The following is a 10,000-nucleotide window of genomic DNA, read 5'->3' as shown; positions in this document are numbered from 1 at the left end:
TTTGCTTAACATTTTGGTCCCATTTAGTATAGTAGTGTGCCCTAACTTTCAGACTACAGGCATAACAGTATCAACCATAGGTCAGATTGTCCTAGCATAAACAATTTTAGTTTCAGACTTCTTACCTGTCAGATCCATTCTGCCACTGCCAGACCTGCTGTGATATCACTGTGTAAGTCTGTAGGTGGGAATTTCATGGATGTCACCATGTGGGGGCCTTTGCCAGACATTTCTGTATGGTTTTCTACAGCTGATCTGCTGGGCGATGCTGGGGGTGAGTATGGGACCACCATTTTGACATTCATATATGTGACCTATGCCCCCCAGTTATTTGGCTCACCACATGTACTGCTGTGATATTTGTTAACTAGTGGTACTGCATAGTGTGGGTAAGCCAGTACTGGGCATACGCTTCCTGTTGTCCCACATAGCTGCTATCCCAGTAAGTCACCCCTTTCTCTTGCATGCTTGCATCAATGTCATAGATATGCTAGCAGAACATTCTACTCCATTAATTTATTGTTAAGAAGACTGACTTACCATGTGGCCGAGGCAGTTGTGAGGACGGTGTTTGAGGGCTGACTATGTCAGATACACACCGTACACTGCCTATACATGGTAAGGTATAGGTGGTGTGATATTTGGCATCCATTTTACTGTGTGTGCAAGTCAGAGAGAGTTATCAGTCCCTCGGTCCCTACAGTGTCAGTGTATGTGCTATGAGTTGCCTCTTTACCAAGGACAGGACATACTGGGCATGCCTCCATCTGCCTACAGGGGCAGGCTCAGGATTTTCCTCTTCTGAGTCCCTCTCTGCTTGTGGAGACCTTGGCAATGGTGGGGGGCTGTGTGGCCCTTCCCTGTTTTGTTGCTGCTGCAGCTGTTTCCCAGGATCATATTGTGTAGCATGGCACATGTGGCTGGAGAGTACTGCAAGGTTTCACCGGATATGTCAAGGCAGTGGAACGTGACTTTAGCATCCAAAACACATGCTCTATAATGATCCTGGTTTGTGTGTATGCCTCATTATGGCATTCTTGTATGGGTTTGTGTGCATTTCTGATGGGTGTCATCAGCCACGGTTCCAGTGCATAGCCAGCAGTCCCCACCAGATGGCCATATGGGATGTCCCCACTGGTAAATGATTGGTACAGCTGTGATGAACGCCAGATGTGGGAGTCGTGGTAGCTTCCAGGGCTGCCAGCACACACATTCATGATAATGCCCTGGGCATCACTCACCACCTGGCAGTTGATGGAGTGGAACCCCTTGTGATTTCGATAGACCCTACCCTGGTCACCGTGTGGTGCTTTGATGTGGATGTGCATGCAGTCTATGGCACCCAGTACCTCCAGATATTCTGCTTCACAGTGGAAGAGACGCATATTGCTGGTCCTCTCCTCATGGGTGCTCGGGAATTAAATGTTCTCAGCGGCATGTGGTCGCATGGCATCCAGGAACTGGTGAAGTATCCTGGGTGCAGATGCCTGTGAGACCCCCATGATATCCCCAGTAGGTCTTTGGAAAGTACCGGTAGCTAGCATTCTTAAGGCTACACATACCTTGGTATCCACTGGGATGCATTCCCCTCTGTTGGCTCTGGGTCTGAGGTGAGGCCGGCACAGCTCAATGAGTTGCTGAAGTATGTCCCTGTCCACCCTGTAGCGCTCTACCATCTCCAGATCATGTAGCCCCTGGTAGGTTACCCTGGGTCTGAGCATTCATCTCCTCCTCCTCAGTCTGGCGCAGTTATCAGCATTATCCTCCTCAGCACCCTCAGCCTTTTGCACATACTGATAGATCAAAGCAACAGCAGTCCCTAACATTTTTTGCTAGTTTTGTTGGTTAAAATTCCCCCATATGAATACACTTATGGTGCAGAGTTTGTGGGAAAAACAGACTGGAAGGTGTTTGCACAGTTTATAGTGGTGTGCTGCATATGCTGCCTGTGTGATTGGCTGACTTTGAGACATTCCACCAACCAGCTATTTTTATTTTTATTTCTCATTTCCACCCCTTTTAAGCCCCGAGGCACGTCACACGAACACGCTACCTAAATGTCAACAGTGTTGCTATTTCCATTTTTTTTGTTTAAGCCCCAGTGCATGCCACGCATACCCCTTTAACTAAGGTAAACATATTTTTGCAGAAATGGCACTCCCCTGGAAGCGAACACGGTCTTCATTTCATGGAGTAAGACATTACAGCCTCAGACACACCCCCTTGCTTAGCTGTGCTTAGCTAAGCACAAACCCAGGCAATGGCGATCCAATGTGCTTACATCAAGCATGATACACACCCTTTTCATGTTAGCTGCTCCTCCTGCCTACACTATCCTGTTCTAGCACCTACACAGTTAGGTGCAGTGTGTGGTCTTAGAATATGTTGTGATTCAGTAAATTTCACCTCATTTGCATACCTTACTGCCTTAGTCCATAATTACTGCAATGACACAGAGCCTTTCCCCTTGACAACCAGTGTTCCCTGGTAATATTTTGATTCTGCATGCCATTGACCATAATAGCAAAATGCAGATTTATGCTAAAATTGTGTTTTAATATATATATGTTTTTTTTATTTTCGGCATGATCCCATTTGCATGCCGCTGCCTATGCTTAAACAGCCGAGATCGGCCAAAAAATACTTTGATTTTTTTATTAAATTAAACACTTTCCCATGCCAATGGCTATATATTTGGCCACTGGCATACCTAAAGTTTATAATACATGCTTTCATTTGAGCTGTCATGCCTCCATTTTGCTATTTGCAGAAATGTGTTCAGTTAGTAACAGAGCACATTTCTGCAACTAACACTGTTCCTGCACGGATGCCTGCCTGCTTCCTGAATTGCTAATTCACCTCATTTGCATGGTTTTCACCAGGAAATGAGGTAATTATCATTCTGCAGGGCTTTTTATTCATGGACAGTGTCACCAGGCTCATGCACATCAGATCAGCTGTTTCCTGAATCGCTTGTCAGCCATATTCCGTGCAGGAGCAGCTACACTGTTCTTACACAGAGATTTTTGTTTAATGAATCATAGGGTGCATTTGTTATATGCAAATTAATAGATTTTTTTTTCATTTGAAGGTGTGGGGGTAGCATGGACTAATTACATTCATTTTGGATGTAAATTTACAAAGTGTTAATAAAATTAAGACTAGTGTACATAAAAAGGTAATAGCAATATGTACGTATAGCTATAGCTATATATATATATATATATATATATATATATATATATATATATATATATATATGCCACCTACCTCATGTGTTATACTCAATTTTTAAGAAAAGGATGACAATGTATTACTGTGTTGATATTTTGAAGGAGGCTAAAGATACTATTAATATATTTGTTTGTAGGGGCTATAATGAAACCCAAGTGATGGAATCTTGTTTTATAGTTGTTAGTATATCAAGGGATAAGGCCTCACGGTGCAGTAAAAGTATTTGATAAATAGCTAAATATACCTTTATATGGAAATAAATGAGAAATATACTTTGTAACAATGTATAATTTTTTTTCTGATAAATTTATAGAATTGACTAAGCATAATTGGAACTTTCTAATACAAGATATTTTTAATAGAAAAGTTTATAAGCTCTCATACAGTTAAACCAACATGAATACTTATCTCTGTGTTTTTGTTGTATTTCTATGTATGCAGTTAACCCTTTGAAAAAAATAAATAAGGAGCAGGTTTTATGAATGCCTACACAAAGTATATGTGACCTGTATTCAAGAGCATTCCTACCACATTTTTTGTGCTGTCTATGCACTCAGAAAATTACACCTAGTGTAAATGCAGTCTACATATTGTTGTAGCCTTTATAAATTCCCCTAAATATTTAAGGTTGCAAGGCAAATCAGTAGGAAAACTAAATTTAAGAAGAGGAAGGTGGGAGTTATGGTTGTGTTGTAGGCATTAATGAATCCAGTCTAAGGTGAGATCCCAACTCTGTGACAGATATACTTGTGCTACAGAGGGTGTTATGTATGCTCTTAAATACCTGTGTGATTTAGAATACATTGGAGAATCAAAGATAATATTTTGAATGTCTTTAAACGAACATATTAGTAATGTTAAGACTGGCAAAATGGAAAGCCCAGTGGCAGTACATTTTAAAAAAATATGATAGAAACTGTGAACAGATGAGAGCTAAGATTCTTGAAAAAAAGTAATGTAGATTTCAAAGAGGGTATAACATTTGAAATCTGTTTATACAAATAATTAATGTATATTTGCAAATATAATATACATAGCCCTGGGGGATGACTAAGGAGTGTAATTAGAAGTATCTAGTATAATTGGGTCTGTATTAAAAAACCAAATGGTCAAAAACACGAATACGACAACCACGACACGTAAATGCCGAACAGCTGAAAAAGCGAAACACGTAAATATCGAAATACGGAATGCCGAACGTATTTCCTTGGCCAACAGGGTGATCGTGGGGAAGAGGAAATATATCATTTTCCCCACTGTAGTGCAATCTTGGAGTTGGTATATATAAGTAGGAGGGATGTGGGGGTGCAGCCCCCCACATGGGGGGTGCAGGAGGGCTTGCCCCCCTCTGCAAAACTGTGTTTATTGAGGTTTGTTTAAGTAAGCTTTACTTACCTGTATGTCGCTGTTGTTTGCAGAAATGTGTTCGGTGTACCGTATTTCGATGTTTACATGTTTCGCTGTTTCAGCTGTTCGGCGTTTATGTGTCGCGGTTGCCATATTCGTGGTTTTGAACATTCGGTCTTTTAATATAGACCCGTATAATTGATAGGTTGTTTGATTGACTGATCGGAGAGTGTTTTTGTAGGTTTGTTTACCTTTTTAAACTTTGGCTTTTGGTAAGTGATGTTTTTGAATCTCCTCTGAAGACAATGGTGAAGCACCAAAATGTTTAATAAAGTGTATTTTAGGATGTGTTTTGTCTGTTTTTTGCTTTAATCAGTTTTAATATTGACAAAAATATTTTCATGCACAATCTACAAATTGTAGGCAACATTTGTGGAATATTTTTGTTTATAGCACATGTAGCTAGAATGATAATTTTTCACCACATGCAAGCTAGTAGGTATTTCAGCAGTGAGCTGAGTACCAAAATGAGTACTTGTAGATAGACATTAACCTACCATTTAGTAGGATTAATACACCCTCACAAACTCTACATCAGCCATTCAATAGGATTAATACACCCTCACAAACTACATCAATCATTCAGTAGGATTAATACACCCTCACAAACTCTACATCAGCCATTCAATAGGATTAATACACCCTCACAAACTACATCAATCATTCAGTAGGATTAATACACACTCACAAACTCTACATCAACCATTCAAGAGGATTAATTCACCCGCACAAGCTCTGCATCAACAGTTCGATAGGATTAACACACCCTCACAGACTCTACATCAACCAGTCAATAAGATTTATACACCCTGGCAAACTCTACATGCAATAATAACATGCAGTGATGTGAGTGCCACAATGAATACACATAGCTAGACATTAACCTACCAATCAATAAGATTAATACCCCTCACAAACTCCACATTAATTATGCAATAGAATTAATACACCCTCACAAATTTCTAAATGCAAAATAACAGGCACTCAAACCTAATCCAAGAAAGAAGCCGCAAATTAGTGACACCTTTTAGATAATGCTATTACTACCTTAGAAATTTGATGGAATAAGAAAGCAAGGCACTAGTCATGTGACATGTGGTGTGGAACTTTTGTAATTGCACACAGTTTACTGTAGTAAGTGCCATCAATATAGTATTGTTTATCATTTCAATTTAAATGAAGCTCAGCATTGAGAGATACAACATTATTACATTTTAATTCATTATACCACTAATTTACTTTGTATTGTCCACAAAAATAATACCAGGGTCATACAATATGAATGCTATTTAAAACACTGGTAAATATTTTTGATAAGGATTCATCTGCATGCAGAAATATTTTTGTAAACAAATGTATCATTTATTAAGCAAAATAGTTTAGTCATACACCTAAACACAGGGAAATCAGGTAAAGTTCATTAATAAATCTATCTTGAAGATGACTTATGTTTTTAGATCAGTTGATACTGTTAAACAGAAGATGATGACACAATACAACATGCAGTCATAAACAAACAGAACTCAATAAAACAATATTAAGAATATGAGGAGCATTTCTGCTCACATACACCAAAAACACAATCAATCACCCTATAAAACTGAAATGTCATATATATAGAATATATCAGTTCACTAAAGCAATCCATTTATCAATCAATAGTCTCTAGAATTGGTATTACTAAAAATACTGTACCTTTTTATGTGAAGAGTTGCTCCTCTTGCAACACTAGGCCTCAGAACACCTCTGAGTATTCTGCATTTTTCCTAAAATGGCCACCTTCTCAAGTATTACTGCTTACATGGCACACATTATATCCTGGACAGCCTCTTCCTTGCCTGATTATATGCCCACTGAATTGATCCTCTTTCTTACTCCATTTATTGCATATCCATTCTTTTTCCATAAACATCCTCCTAAGTCCATGCTGCATTCACACATCCTCTCATTCCCTTTTCACCTTCCCTTATTATTTAGGTATTGTTCTATAAATTTACTTATTGGATTTTTATGATTTTTCCATAACCCATTTACTCAATATCTTCATTATGCCCTGTCCTTCCCAACTGTAATTCTTACTCCCATTATCCTGTAATTGTTCAGCACTTTCTTGGATTTTCTCCCTAGTTATACATGTCATTACAGCGTCCAGCCCAGTGTTACCGTTCCCTGTAGCCTAGCTATCTCCTCAGTCTTACTAAAACTATACCCAGTGTCATTTCCTTGTTATTTCAGAAACTTAGGCTTGTGAAAAAAAATCTTAATCCATTTTTAACTCCTCTATTCAGTCTCCTCTAATTATTCATGCAAGTATATTTCAGTCTATTTCTGGAAGACTGAATTCACCACAACAGATACACCTTTGTCTGTTTTCTATTTCCTTAGTCTGAGTTTAGTTAATAAGCCTGTCAATGGGGTTTATCCATAAGTCCTCCTCTTTCCATGCCACCTTATCAACCATATTTCCTAAGCATATGTTCATCATTACTCTCAAGTGCTCAACATTACATTTTCTTCTCTACAGGACTTTATTTCTCCCATAACATAGACTGACAATCTACTTACTGCACACATCTATTATTTTTAAAACAAAATCCAGTATAACCAACTGCCATGCCCTATCCTTTTTTGCTATTAGCCCAAGTTTCTAGCACTTCCACAATGTTAGATTCACCTGTTTTTAAAACTATGTATAACTATTCCATTTTTTCCTCCTACTCTTTGAATTATAGAATATACTTCATGCCACTTTTCCTTTATCCGATTTTATTAGTTAATGGTCCTGTCTTTCCTTGACTGAGTCTGTCTTCCTCTCCAATCCCACTAATGCTGATTACTAAAAGAATGAACTGCTGATTTCTATCCCAATCTCTGAGAATGTTTATTCTACCTCTTTACTACCCACATCAAGGTTTCTTATCTTTTCATCCACATTGGCAATACTGGCCATTTCATCCTCAGAATTACATTCTGTCACTCCTTTCATCTTTTGATCATCCTAAAATTCCTCAATTTCTGCTTCTGCTATCATTCCTACTTCTTTCTCACCATCCCTGGCTATCCTTAATACCTATTACCCCTCATTCCTACCAGCCTTATCTTTTGTAGTACTCTTTAGATTCCTTTGTTATTGTCTTTTACATGTTACCTATCCCACTGTAATGCCAAGCCTGCACTCTTTGCACCTTTGCTCTCAAGGTAGTATTATCACCTATAGCAATGTCATTCTCTTCCAATATTGTTGCAACCTCCTCCGTAGTGCTCATTCTATCTCTCTCTCTATCTCTCTCTCTCAAATACCCACCTTGACTTTCCCTTTATCCTTATTTTCAACATACCCTACACCCATCTCCTGAATAAATCTGTAATCTATTCTTCTTCACTACAACCTGAATACCTCACTTATGTTTTACCTGCTGTGTTTTCCAAGTTCTTCCCTTGGCATTTCCTCTTTTCATTTCCCTCAGGAAACAGATCATAATAAAACTGATCTGAAGAAAAAATCCGAAGAGATGCCCAACCTTATGAAGCACCACACAACTTGTGGTCATTTACCTTCACAGCTGGAATGTAAAGATAAGGAGCTTTGTCTGTATACTGTCTACTGTATAGTGTTTCCAAATGTATCATTCCAGATTCTTGACTGGTCATTGTATAACATATAACTCTGGTTAAATGTTAACCTGAAAAAAAAATGAACATCGGGAAAAGGCACTCAGCAGTTATTGCATATGTGTTTCCTAAAGCCAACACTTTTCATAATAACTCAAAACACAGACCACCTCCTGCAGTACCAAAAACCAAGAAACCTGAGGTTGAGGACAATAAACATTTAATGATTGTTGAACACTTTCATTGCTACTCACATAACTTCACTAGAACATTTCAAATTACCATTCATACCATTCCAAAGACCTGCAAATAAGTCACATGATAGACAATATCCAATTAATATGTTAACAATTAATGAATACTTTAAACACACCCTTCCTAACCTTTACATAACAAACATGTTTTAAAAATACATAAATATAATATTAAAATCACACTTCATAATGTTTGACGTTTAAAATACAATTAATGGAACACATTTCATTTAATCCTGGATAACTGGTAGCATCCAAATACAACTGCCATTTAAGTTCACAAGTTTCCAAGATCTCATGAACCCGCCCCCAGAACGTGGATTATGTTTAATTTGTTCCAGGACAAAAACATAAAAATACCCCCCCCCCCCCACACACACACACACACACACACACACAATATTCTCAATGTTTTGCCAATGCATTAGTAATTTTGTTTCTCTCATAACAATGTTCATATATGTGTTCCTTCAACTTTCTACTTGTTTTTCCTATATAGAATGCTGGACATAATTTACATAAAGCAAAATAAATAACACCTTTAAAGTTATAAGAAAAATGACCTTTAGTGTACACAGTTTTACAGTTTATGCAAATGTTATCTGTAACTAAAATATAGGGGCATTGATGGCAATGGCCACATTTAAACATACCGATTTTTTGTTGTTGGGATTGCTGTTGCTGACCCCCTACTTTTTAAGATATTAACGAGCATTCATTTTCTAAATAAGTTTTAAATGATATACCTTTCCTATATAAAAATCAATGTGCTGTCTCCTAATCTTTGTATTAACTCAATATTGTCATTAAATAAATCCCAATTCTTGTGTGAAATATCCAGAATAAAATTGCTATAGAATGTGAAGCTGGTAATAAAAGACTTACCATAATTTCTCTGGATTATACTGTTACTAACCAAAAAAATGCCAGCGAGCATGGGCAAAGTTCACATCCAAAAAATAATTTATTAATGTAGGGATGAAAAATCCCCCTACACATAATCAAACCGGTTTCGGCTCCAAGGAGCCTTCTTCAGTGAAATACAAAAGTAGAAATGAAAGATCAGAGTATCAGAATACATCCATATAAATACAAAGTGAACTGTGCATTACAACCAATCACAACACAGCATTAATAATTATTACAATTGGTCATTAAGGCCAGGTGAAAACAAAGCTCCAAGTTTTATAATCCATTTTCTTTCCTTGGAGCTAAGTAATTCCAGCCAATGCTGTTTGTTTTGGCATCTCCCCTTAATACAATCGATGGTGACAAATTTGAAAGAGGCTGAGGCATGTTTTAAGCAATGTTTATATAATGCATTACTAGTGCGTTTATTTTTAATGTCACTCAAATGCTCACAAATTCTAAGGCGGAAAGGCCTGGAGGGGAACCGTAAGATATATATATTTTGTAGTTTTGCATTTTTTTAAATCCATTTATTTAATTAAGCTGTTTTTCATTACCGCTTTATTAATATTACTGTTCTTTTG

This window comes from Protopterus annectens, chromosome 1.part0, assembly GCF_019279795.1.
Source record: "Protopterus annectens isolate FY-2018-M chromosome 1.part0, PAN1.0, whole genome shotgun sequence".
NCBI classification, from domain to species: domain Eukaryota; kingdom Metazoa; phylum Chordata; order Ceratodontiformes; family Protopteridae; genus Protopterus; species Protopterus annectens.
The sequence above is the reverse complement of the archived record's forward strand: the minus strand, read 5'-3'. Positions refer to the sequence as shown.